This window comes from Orycteropus afer, unplaced genomic scaffold (genome assembly GCF_000298275.1).
Source record: "Orycteropus afer afer isolate SDZICR_OR568_19922 unplaced genomic scaffold, OryAfe1.0 scaffold00541, whole genome shotgun sequence".
Lineage (NCBI taxonomy): Eukaryota > Metazoa > Chordata > Mammalia > Tubulidentata > Orycteropodidae > Orycteropus > Orycteropus afer.
In genome coordinates this window covers 129,113-141,972 of record NW_006922128.1, presented here as the reverse complement: position 1 = coordinate 141,972, position 12,860 = coordinate 129,113, and the positions used below count along the sequence as shown (strand labels likewise).

Genomic DNA, 12,860 nt, shown 5'->3' with positions numbered 1-12,860 from the left:
ACAGCGCCCCTAGAGGACAGAGTGGAACTGCCCCATAGGGTCTCCAAGGCTGTCAATCTTCACAGAAGCAAAGCCCAAACCACACCCACTGCCCTGGAGTCCATTCTGACCCACAGCGCCCCTAGAGGACAGAGTGGAACTGCCCCATAGGGTCTCCAAGGCTGTCGATCTTCATGGAAGCAGACAGCCTCATCTTTCTCCCGCAGAGCAGCTGGTGGGTTTGAAATGCCGAACTTTTGGTTTGCAGCCAAGTGTTTTAACCACAGTGCCACACTGAGCCCCTCAGTATTAGGGAATAAAATTTTTTGGATCCTTGTACTCAGTACTAACACTCAAATTGTTCCTGTCATCTTAGGAAGCTGCACGCTCTAGGCATGAGCTCAGAGTCACAGTGAGTCCCACCAGCCACGTGCTTGCCTCCAGGCCCAGGTGACAGACATGTCTTCGCTACTAGTTGCTTTAAAGACACACTGCCCGCCCCAGTCTGTGGGACTGTGCCAGGAAGCACGTGTTGTCAGTCACCGTCCACAGAGCAGCTTGCCCAAGTGCAGACTGCTGTGACTGCTGGCAGATGGAACATGCCCGCCAGCCCGCATACGCGAGCCGCCCACCAGACCACAAACGGGAGCTGCCCGCCAGCCCACAGAACTGTGCAGAGAAGCACGTGTGATCACACAGGCCACAACATGGCCCGCCCGTGTGCAGACCACTGTGACTGTGTACTTTCTGTTACTTGCAGCCAAACCCAATCGTGACCCAGTGCTTGGGGGTGAGGTGATGTCAGAGTCCTGCCTCATGCCATACCCTAAAATACAGATGCAGTGGAACTACAATTTTTTAAGTAGAAAAAATCATGTAAAGAACTGAGCAACCCCGCAGGAAACCAGCGCTCAGCCCCCCGGGCCTTCCCAAACTCCATCCCAAGGGAGAACAACAGAAGTCCTGAAGCACAGGTGGGTGAGAGGCTGGGCCAGGTATGAGGACATCCTGTCAGGGACATGCTGAGTGCAGGCTGTGGAAGGGCACTCAGCGACTTGGCACGGAGGAAACGGAAGCACACGGCAGCGTAGAGATCGGGCCTCTCCCAACGGCGGGGTGGGTGGGTGTGTGAGTGAGTGAAGCGGCAGACTCCGACGCGGGGACCAGACTGCACCTCACTCTGGACGCATCACCGCCCTTCCAGAATCTGCACCCCGAAACCACCCTCGTGAGGCACACTGGTGGCCAAACTGTGCTAACGAGGACACGGTCACTCGGACCAGCTGCTGTGGAATCAGCTCGGCTCGTGGGGGCCCCTCCCGACAGACCAAGACGCTGCCCAGTTCTGCGCTGTTGCCACGACTGGCTGTGGGTTGGACTGCTGTGACCCCCGGGGCCTCCACGGGCTGACTGCTGGCAGCCAGTCGCCAGGCCTTCCTTCCTGCTCGTCTCAGTCTGGAAGCTCCTCTGAAACCGTTCAGCAGCCAGCAGCCCACAGCCTCCACGGACACGTGGGCGGGGGGCTGCACGTGAGGGGCACTGCCTGGGACTTGAACCCAGGTCTCCCACACAGAAGGCGCGCTCTACCACTCACCCACGTGTGACCACTAAAGCAGAGGAGGAGGTCTCGGCCCTGAGGGGCAAGCCTGCAAGATCCCTGTTGGTGCAAAAAGGCAAATCAATAACGAGCGTGGCCGTCTGTCTGTCCGTCTGCCCATGTGCATGCAAACGTACCAAGGGTGAGAGGCCGCCTGGCAAACGCGGATGGTCTTCCCCACGGGAAGGCGGACAAGTCAAATCAAAGAGGACACTCGCCCCTCCACGTTCTTTTGCATGGGTACTTTTTACCAGCACGTACTCACACTCACGATTTTAAAAGCCAAGTGAAAAGGGATGATTGTAATTTTAGAAGGAAAACAACTTGGGAAGTTGACAAAAGTGCACCGTTGAGGAGGTTCAAGAGCCCTGGTGGCATAGTACTTAAGGCACTGGACTGCTAACCAGAAGGCTGGCGGTTCAATCGCACCAGCCACTCCGCAAGAGGAGGACTGGGCAATCCGCTCCTGTAGAGACAGCGCCTCGGGAACCACGGGGGGTCGCTGAGTTGAAGTCCACCCGATGGCGGTGAGTTTGGGAGTTTCTGAGGTGGTTTATTCCAGCGTTGTTTATATTTGACCAAGTGTTTCTGATGACAATACGTGTCATTTTCCCATTCTCTGTACTCACGTGAATTTTGTTTTTAACCGTTTTGTTATTGTAAAGAAGTAGAACCCCAAGTTATCCAACTTCTAAAGCCCTGGTGCCACTTTCCACCCCTCACAAGACTTAGCTGTGTCCTCCAGTGGGACCTACAGCGCGGTCACTCATCTGAACACGGGTGACTGGGGCCTGACCTACGGCCATCGTCCTGAACGTGGGCAACCACAGTGGGTCTTAAGAGCTCCCATGAGCAGGGATCCGGGCAGCAACACTGCTGGGCGGGGTGCAGAGGGATCTGCCTTTCTCCCGCAATGTGCTGTCTTAGCACAACCTTCTGCAGGAGGACATGTCCTGTAACCTGCCCATTCCGGCAGGGACCAGCCCTCTGTGGCTGCTGAGCACCTGCCACACGGCCAGTGGGACCGAGAGCTGGGTTTTCAGCCTGTTGGCCTGAACGGGCGTCGGACGTGTGGCACCACCTGGGCAGCAGGGCCCACCGCGCCTTCCTTAGCTCCCCTCCTGCGGCGATGAGGCTGGACCACTTCAAAAGAGACCTGGTGGGCAGCTCCACCACACACCATTCTGGGGTTCTTCCAGAATGGCGAGATCAAGTCCCAGCCCCTCCCCCTGGTCCTCACCCCTCCATCCCGGACACAACACGATGGGAGGGACGGGTGGCGGTTCCCTTGACCTGCACATCGGAGGCCGGCACACCTCCAAGCCAGGGCCTGGGTGCTTTTCCATGGGAGGTCAAGGCAGATGACTTTGGCCAGATATGAGTCATTCCTGAGAAAACTGAGCGCTCCAGTCCTTGGAACAACATACGTGCGTACTCGCAGTACAGCAGTTTGACGAGGGCTTTGAAATCTGATGAGATGTGGTACCGCACCTTAGACGTCTGCGTCTTCCCACGGGCCCAGGTGTCTGAGTGGGATACTTCCAAAGGCTCTGCTGCACCGTGCGGAAGACCACGTGGAGCCAGCCGGTGGCTACCTCCCAGCCTCACTCGACACACTTGCCCCACAGTTCAACCTCAGAAACTGGGACACATCCTACACCCAACGGCTCAGCAACAGTCAGTTCAAAAAGAACCGTTTTCTCTCTTAAAGGTACCTTCGGTGATGGCTGCTGACCCACAGCAAACTGTTATCCCTGACCCACAAAGCGACAATTCCAGGGGATCATTTAGACCGAATGAAACACGGGAATGCTGGGAGGCAACAAACAAGAGGAGGGGAAGACTGAAGGTCTTTAAAGGGCGCTGAGGGAAGACAAGGGGCAGAGGAAGCGTGCCCAGCGACCAGGGAGGCCAGCGTGCCGAGACTCTGGGTCCAGCGGCTTTCACCTGCCACCAGCAGAGCCCGCACGCTTGCTCCCCGGCTTCCTCCTCTGCACCCGAGCATGATCTGAAAGTCAAGGCCACACGGGCCAGCCGGGCCCTGTGGCCACCCAGCACGACTGCTACCGCCACGTGCCTCAACTCACAAGGCAAGGGGTGACTTCAAGAGCAGGATGGGCCTCAGCCCAGTGAGCAGAGAAAAGGCTGGGGACGCCGTTAAGCAGACGCGGTGGTGTACCCCTCTCCAGGAATCACTCCGCACCTTCACCAGAAACGCCTCCTTCGGGGAGAGATCTCCCAGTAACAGTGACACTTCACAGATGTTAGAACAACTGGGTCAGAGGCCTCGAGGTTGCTCAGACGGTCTGAACTAGTGCCACGTCCCGGCTAACCAGACGATGGGCTGCTGAGCAGACGCGGGGATGAGGACGGCTGAGTCACTGCTGGTTCTGAACCGCGCTCTCGGGCGGACAGGAGGAACCACAAAACCGCTCCACTCTCCGCTGCCACGGGCTCACGTGCACGAGCTCATCAGAACACCTGAGCCAGGCCTTCTGGGGGAACTTTCCAATCCATGCTCAAAGGACGTACAAGGACACCAGCTGGAAGGCTCACGTGGCACAGCTTGGTGCTTCCAGAGAGCTCCTTCCCTTGGTGAGGCAGCCACGGAGGCAGGGCTTGGCTGTTAGCCGGGCCCCTCTGCGCACCGACCTTCCCCCAGAAGGGCTCTGAGCAAGGTGCAGGCTTTACACCGAGAGTGGCACCGGGCGGAGCGCCGCACAGGGGCCTGGGGAAGGGGGTGGCGGCCAGGAGAGTGCAGCGTGCAGGGCCGGCCGGGGACCAGGGGCAAAGTAAGACCGGCCGTGCTGGGGCAGGCCAATCAAGGGCAGGGTGAAGACCAGCCTGGGCTCACAAACAGCCACACAGAAGGGGCCTCGTGTGGGAATGTGATCCCAGAAGACGTCACAGGGACACCAGAGCCCACAGCTGAACGACCCCCAGCCCCCACCGCCGTGCCTGCTGCTTCAAGTAGCTGGCTCATTTGGGAAGGAAAAGGCTCTCTTTTCGGTTGTCTTGCAGGTCTCCCTGCACCCAATGGGAAGGGGTAAACAGGTCTCAGCTCCGGAGAGCGGTGTGAACCAAGAACACTGGCGTCCTGGACGCTACCCTGGAGGCAGAAGATGGACGAGAAGAGTCGGCGTTCATTCGACGGACGGTACCTGCTCAAGAGCCCACCGCCGGGCCTCAGACCCAGTGCTCTCGGTCTTGAGCCCCTGGCCTTGAGCTGGGACCCCTGCTCGGAAGGGCACCCGAGCAGAAGGGGCCCCCAGCACTCACTGGGACCTTCCCAGCCCGCGAGCAGCCAGCCGTGAGGGTGCCCCTGCACACACTTAATCACGCCTTTAAGAGCCCACCCGCGGCAGGAGGTATGCTCGCCTGGAGCGAGAGACATTGGCTGCTTACTGAAAGCAGCACAAAAATAATGGAACAAAAGAGCTCCAACGTCAGCAGTGGCCAAACTCTGGGTGGTAGTGTCCTGGTCCTCCAGTCCGCTGAGCAGAAGCACGAGGGGCCAGCTCTGACGGGCAGATCACGTCTCGGCCTAGGAGACCGCAGTCCGAGCTCAGGGCGCCAGCTGCAGGGAGGCTTCCTCTCCGGTGGCTCTGTGGAAGGGGCTTGTCTCCTCTGAGCTTCTGCTTCTGGGAGACCCAGCGTCCTGGCATCTCCCTCGTCCTGCTCTGCCGCCGTTTGATCTCAGACAAGGGGCGAAGGGCCCGCGGAATCTGCTCCCACTCCATCCGCACAGAGGCAACCGCAGTGACAGGAGGCCAGGACAGAGGCCACAGGCAGGACAAAAGGGAACACACGTGACAGTGCTGTGAGTCACAGAAAATTCAGAAAGGACACACCAAGAGAGCAGGGGCTGAGCGAGAGAAGCCGGCCGGACGCCGCCTGAGATGGCACGGTGGTGGCTCGCTAAGGCGCCAGAGTGCAGACTCACGCCATCTGCCCAAAGCGAGAAGGGCGACCAGGAGGGGAGCAGGGGAGACGGAGAAATGAAGACTGGAGCGGCAAAGACAGCCCACCGTAGACATAAAGTCAAAGACACAGAGAAGGACGGGCGTGTGGGGCTGAGCACAGAGCGTCTCCCAGCCTTGGACAGAGCTGTGCCCAGGATTAACCCAGAGAGACAGGCCACCAAAACGTCCAGCTGTGAACAGGAACAAAGGCCACAGATGGTGGCCACAATGGCCCTAGGAGCTGCAGATTCCTCACCACCTTCACGGCCAACCACGTGAGGCAGCACACGCCTGTGCTCCAGGACGGGGTGACGGGGAGCAACGTGCCACTCGACAGTCAGGCAAGAGGCATCAGCTCCAGGGAACAGGGCACCCGGCAATTCTTCCCTGGAAACGTGAGTAGTGGCACAGGCGAGTGTCCCAGGGGCCGAGGCCTCACAGGGGCTCAGCAAGCTTTGGTAGGAGAAAAGGTGTGATTCCTCCCAGGCGCTCAGGCTCACGGAGTGTGACTTCCAGATGTGAGTCATCCAACATGCTCAGGCTCACGGAGTGTGACTTCCAGATGTGAGTCATCCAACATGGTCAGGCTCGTGGGGTGTGACTTCTGGATGCTCCCATCCAATGTGCTCACTCTCAGGGGTGCAACTCCCATATGTGAGCCACCCAAGACGCTCACACTGAAGGGGTGTGACTTCTGGATGCCCCCATCCAATGTGCTCTCATGGATGCAACTTCCATATGTGAGCCATCCAACACGTCTGCATTCTTTCCCCCATGCCCTGGCATCCTCTTGGAGCCAGTCTGTGACCTGCTGGGAAAGCAGACCCCTGGGTGCTACTACAGCATGGCTGCTGTCCACTTGGGAATCCAAACCTCTGTGAGGAGGTTCTGACTGTCCGCAGCCCTCCCTGACAGAGGGCTTGTTGTGGCGGCCTCTGCACTTGGTCTCACTCTTCCAGGGAGTAACACAGGGCCCCTGCACGGCACTCGAGTCGGGGACAGATCAGGTCTCAGGAACCCTCCACCACATCTCACGGCAGCTCCCTTGCTCAACAGTCCCAGGTGTCCCATGTGGCTGCCCTGGGGTTGATATACTCAGTGCAGTGCCCTCTGTGAAACCATCCCATGTGTCTAGGCAGACAAATATGTACACAATCACCCATTCCACTGGCCCACACGGACTTCTCCACAAAGGAACACATGTACGTAGCTGAGTGCGTGGACTCATGCCACTTTCACGAGGGAACATGTACACAGCTGAGTACACGGGCCCGTACCGACTTCTCCACAAGGGAACACAAGTACACAGTAGAGAGCACATGCCCACACCTAGCTCTCCATGAGGGAACACGTGCATGCAGCTCAGTCCACAGGCCTGCACTGACCTCTCCACGAGGGAACATGTGTACGCAGCTGGGTCTACAGGCCTGTACCTAGTTCTCTGAGGGAACACGTGCACGCGGCTGAGTGCATGGGCCCACACCAACTTCTCCACGAGGGAATATGTGTATGCAGCTGGGTCCACAGGCCCATGCCTAATTCTCCATGAGGGAATACATATACACACCTAAGTGCACGGGCTCCATACCGACTTCTCCACGAGGAAACACATGGACGCAGCAGAGTACATGGGCCTGCGCCTAGTTCTCTACAAGGGAACACGTGTACACAGATGAGTGCATGGGCGTGCAGACTTCTCCACGAGGGAACACATGTATGCAGCTGGGTCCACGGACTCCGCTGGTCCACAGGCCATCACTATGCGGACCTGGGAGATTGTCCACACAGGGATGAGAGGACTCAGGTCCTTAACCCTGCGAGTGGAAGTCCCAAGACCTATCCTGGTTCATTGGACCAGGTATACCCGAGCCCTAGCCGTCACTTCAGTGCCCACGTTGCTCTGAAGGCCCAGCTTTGTGCTCCATGCACCATGAACCATTTGGAAAGTATCTGTATGGCACACTCAGTAACACACCTTCCAGAAAGTGCTAACAGCTACCTGTTGAGTGACATGGCTTTGATTGTTTCTGAGTTTGGATTCCTTCAGGCACCAGATGTGGAGTCAAACCGTCCAGAGAAAGAATCCAAAAGCCCCTCCAGCTGAGCTGGGTCCATAGGCAGCTACTGAGGTTTTCACGAAAACAGACTGAAATGACGCTTCAGTGCCTGGCTGCATGGTCACGTCTCCCTCTAAGGCCAGAGGCTACCATATGGGCCATCACAGAATCAAGTCCATCATCCCAGGAGCCCAAGAGGACCGTGGGCCAAGTGTGTGGGTCCTGTGTGTCTGTCCTCTGCCCACAGGACACTGTGTTAGATGCTGCACAGAGCTTAGCGAGAGCACGGACCACCTGCCCCTCCCACCAGGGCTTTACCTTTGTGCAGACAGAGAGGCTCATCGATGCTTCTAAGCAGGTGACCCAGGACCCACCACTGCCACCCAGGAGCCAGTGGTGACCCAAGACCCAACAGCAACCTGGTACCTGTGACTTACCAGTCACGTGGGGCCTGACAATGTGACCCAGGACCCAGTGATGACCCAGGACCCAACAGTGACCTGGGACCTACCAATGACCTGGGACCCAACATGGTGACCCAGGACCCAATAGTGCCCCAGGACCTAACAGTGCACTGGAACCCAACAGCAACCCAAGACCTACCAGTGTCCTGGGACCTACAGTGAGCTGAGAGCTAACTAATTCAGTGGCGCACCCTTCGACCGTGCAAAATAAACCTACCTGTTCAGCAACGAGGGTGGACATTGCTATGGCTCCACTGCAGTGCAGTCTGCGTCTGCCCCACGCCCGGTCCCCCCTGCATGGTCCAGGTCTTCCCTGTACCCAGCCCTCCCTGCGCAGGGCACACGCACAGCTCCTACTGCACAGTGCGGGTCTGCCCCGTGCACAGCCCCCCCTGCAGACCCACAACTTCAAGGTCCTTAGCAGGTCCTCCCCGAGGATGGCCTGGCCCGAGAGAGAATGCTGTCTGGTTTTCAAACACAAGGCAGAGGCAACAAGAAGAAACTGATTTCTGATTTCAATGTCCTTCAAGAAGAGAGGGAGTCCCTCTCTCACGCGACAACTCACATCAAGTCCTTCCGAGTGTGAGAGGGGGATGTCGTGAGCCCTGCTTTCCAGGCAGGGAAACTGAGGTTCAGACATCAGACCCCATGGTGAATCGGGCTGGAACCAGACACGTGACCTGAGTGAGCAAGCATGAGGTGCGTGGGTTGGCCCACGGTTCTGCGGTCTCAGCCAAAGCATCTGAGCAAGAAAGAAATAACTTCATCTCGTCCCCCAAAGCTACGGCATTATGGCCGGTCCTTCAGGTCCATGGGGCAAACGTGACAAGGGCGTTACAGCCGGTCCTTCAGGCCCACGGGGCAAACGTGACAAGGGCATTACGGCCAGTCCTTCAGGCCCATGGGGCAAGTGTGCGGCAAGGGCGCTCTGCGAGCTCACTGAGCAGCGCCCTTGCACCATCACTTAGAAGCTAACTCCACTGACGCCGCAGGTGAGCCTGACACGGCCGTCCGTGCAGCTGATGGGGAGCCGGGAGCAGCAGTGAGAGGACTGCCGGTCAGTGGTGATGGGGCCACGGGCCCCAGAGCCGTTCTTACTGCATTCACCCTGGTAGCCTAGAGACAGGCAGACCTCAGCACCGGCCCACACTGGCCAGACAGGCCCACGCGCTGCACACCTGCTCTCACTGCATTCCCTTGCCAGCTTACAGATGGACAGACGCCAGCACCAGGTCCACACTGGCCAGACAGGCCCACGCGCCCCAGACCTGCTCTTACTACGTCCCCGTCAGCTTACAGATGGACAGACGCCAGCACCAGGCCCACACTGGCCAGGCAGGCCCACGCACCCCACACCTGCTCTTACTGCGTCCCTGTCAGCTTACAGACAGACAGACCTCAGCGCCAGGCCCACACTGGCCAGGCAGGCCCACGCGCCCCACACCTGCTCTTACTGCGTCCCTGTCAGCTTACAGACAGACAGACCTCAGCGCCAGGCCCACACTGGCCAGGCAGGCCCATGGGCCCCAGACAGCTCTCACTGTATCCCCGTCAGCTTACAGACGGGCAGACCTCAGCACCGGCCCACACCGGCCAGACAGGCCCACGTGCCCCACACCTGTTTTTACTGCATCCCTGTCAGCTTACAGACAGACATACCTCAGCACCAGGCCCACAAGCGGAGCGGGGCAAGTGCTCCCCCCAGGCCCCAGAGAGCAGGGGACACAGGCCCCACGGGAGCAGGAGGCACACCAATGGCTCCCTCCATCCAGGCCCCCAAGGAGCAGAGGGCACACTAAGGGCCCTCCACTTGGGTCCCACCTGCACAATGACAGTACCAAACACACTTTCCAGTGCTTTGTAAATCTTTGATTAGATATTAATTTTGCAATGAGAAAAAAGAAAATCTTAAATTAAGTGGACGCCTTTCAAACACAACCTAGAATTTTTAAAGTCACATGTCTGCTTGTGCGTCTTAATTCAAGCCCAATGCTGGTTTGACCTCTCTCGCAGGAAGGCAGCTAGGTAACCTGTAAACAACTTGCTTGCCTGCTCTGGGTTTAAACAGCTTCTGTGCTGGTGTGGAAACCCCTCTGCATTCTGCTGGGTGAGGGCAGCGGCCTCTAGCAGGAAGCCGGTGACTCACCTGTCCATCAGCGCACATTCCCTGGGCACCGAATGCATGCCAGGATATCGTCCCTCCTCCCCGGGACGCAGGAGAGCAGGGGTCACTGTGCAAACATAACTCGGAACTGCACAGACCGGAAATTCTGACGGCCCTGGGCAGGAGGGGCCAGAGCCGTGCCCAGCCCCCTCGGGGAGGTGTGTCCTCTGACACAGAGCCAGGGCAGTCGCCTCTGCAGAAAAAGGACAGGGCCGCGGACGCCCAGCTGGGTGCCTCATCCCCCAGTGACGGGAGACGCTGTCCTCTGCGGCCAGGATGGCACCCCCATGACCCAAGGGACCTTCTGAGCCCTGCGTTCTCACGGCTTTCCTGGAGTCTCCTTCAATGGCGCATCTGAAAGATCGGGCCACAGGAAAGGCCCAGTGGGCCTCACAGCCCTTCCCTGGCTGCCCGGGTGACGGCCCAGGCGAGTCGGCAGCCTGCAAGGACCTGGAGCTGGGCAGTGGGGAGGGTCGCGCTGGAAGGAAAGCCAAGCCTCTAGCAGATGCCCGGTGGAGCGTCTCCCTACCAAGGGGCTGGCGGTGTGGCAGGAGCCCATGCTGACTGCAAGACACTGCTGTGAGAACATTCTACTATTGGATCTCATCACATGCATGTTGTCCAACCCCCTGGGAGCCCTTCGGAGCAGAGATGGCCGAAGAGAAAGGCAGAGACTCAGGCAGGAGGGAGATGGAGGGGCTGTAAGGCCAGGGCTGTGGGTGGCCTCAGAGCCGGAGGTGGGCCCCAGCTAACAGCGAGCACAGAAACGAGGACCTGAGTCCCACAACCTGGGAAATGGATTCTTTAGTAAAGGCAGCGAGCCTGCAGGAGACAAGCTCCAGCTGAGAGTGTACTCATGGCGCTGGGATGCCAGCCCAGGGAGGCCTGGCCTCCCACCCACAACCCCGTCAGAGCACCACCACGTCCGTGCCGACCTGCCGCACAGCAGGGAGCACGAACACAACACAGAAATCTCAGGAAGCACCAGCTGGACTCGGCCATCTCCACGCTGAACCGCTGAGGGCGCCAGGCCTCAACCATCATGCCCGGGACGTGCATCCTGCCGGGGACGGGGTGTCTCACAGCTGCCCAGGATCACGCTCCACCACCACCTGCATAAGCAACCTTCCCAGGACACGTGGCCGCCCGTGCCGCCTTCCTCGGAGACGAGAGACTGCTGACAAGTGGCCGAGCCTTCTAGACAGAGCCTCCCCACAGCACCTGACCAGTGGCGACCTCCAGAGCGACCCTGTGGTTTCCGCCATCTCTGTGAGTCGGGCAGCGCCACCAGCGCGTCTAATCCTGGACGCCGCCTCCCAGCTTGGCCGTTTTACCAGCTGTCATGGTGGCTGTTGTCGTCAACCGCAGTCAAGTCAGTTCTGACTCATGGTGACCCATGTACAACAGAAGGGAATGGTGCCTGCTCCGGGGCCATCCTCAATTGCTGCTACATCTGAGCCCCCTCTGCAGAACACTTCACTGTTAACCTAAACACCATACCCCAGAGGCTCTGCTGGCATAGTGGTTAAAGCATTCAGCTGCTAAAAAAAAGGTCAGCAGTTCAAACCTACCAGTTGCTCTGTGGGACAAAGATGAGGCAGTCAGGTTCTGTACAGATTCACAGCTGTGGAAACCCTCTGGGGGCAGTTCGACCGTCCTACACGGTCTCTAGGAGCCGAATCAGCTCAGTGGAAGTGGGTGTAGGTTTTGTACAGCGAGCCACCACTCGTCTGCCAGTTTGTCACACTGTGGTGTCGGCGTGGTGCTGGGAGGCTGCAGGCTATGCCACCCGTGTCTCAGATACAGCAGGGTCACCCGTGGTGGACAGGTTTCAAGCGGAGCTTCCAGACTAGGACAGACTTGGGAGAAGGAAGGGGCCATCCAGTCCTCAAAGAACTGGCCAGTGGAAACCTTATGAGTAGCAGTGAAATACTATCTGGTATATTACTGGAAACCTTTATGAACAGCCCTGAAACACTGTCCAATACAGTGCCAGAAAATGAACTACTCAGGTCAGAAGGCCCTCAAAATATGACTGGGGAAGAGCTGCCTCCTCAAAGTACAGTCAACCTTAATGGTGTGGATGGAGTAAAGCTTTCAGAACCTCCATTTGCTGATGGAGCATGACTCAAAACGGGAAGAAACAGCTGCAAACATCCATCAATAATCAGAACATGGAATGTACGAAGGATGAACCTAGAAAAACTAGGAGTTGTCAAAAATTCAAAAATGAAATGAAACTCATCAAGATCGGTATCCTAGATACTAGTGGGCTGAAATGGGCTAGTAGTGGCCATGTTGAATCAGACAACCATATGATCTACTATGCTGGGAATGACAAACTGAAGAGGAAGGGCGTCACATTCATTGTCATAAAAAAAAGTCTCAAGATCTACCTTGAAGTATGATGATGCCAGTGATAGGATAATATACATATGCCTACGAGGAAGACCCGTTAACACTATTACTCAAATTTATACACCAACCACTAACACCAAAGATGAAGAAATTGAACATTTTTATCAACTTCTGTAGTGTGAAACAGACGAAACATGCAATCAAGATGCATTTATAATTACTGGTCATTAGAATGCAAAAACTGCAGGCAAAGAAGAATCATCAGTAGTTGGAAAATAT

General features: G+C 57.5%; 1 protein-coding gene across 1 annotated transcript in view; it reads right to left on the bottom strand.

Annotated features, from left to right (window-relative positions):
• The window catches only part of TENT4A (terminal nucleotidyltransferase 4A), a 51,144-nt gene that overhangs the window by 26,903 nt on the left and 11,381 nt on the right, over positions 1-12,860 (bottom strand). The window lies entirely within an intron of this gene.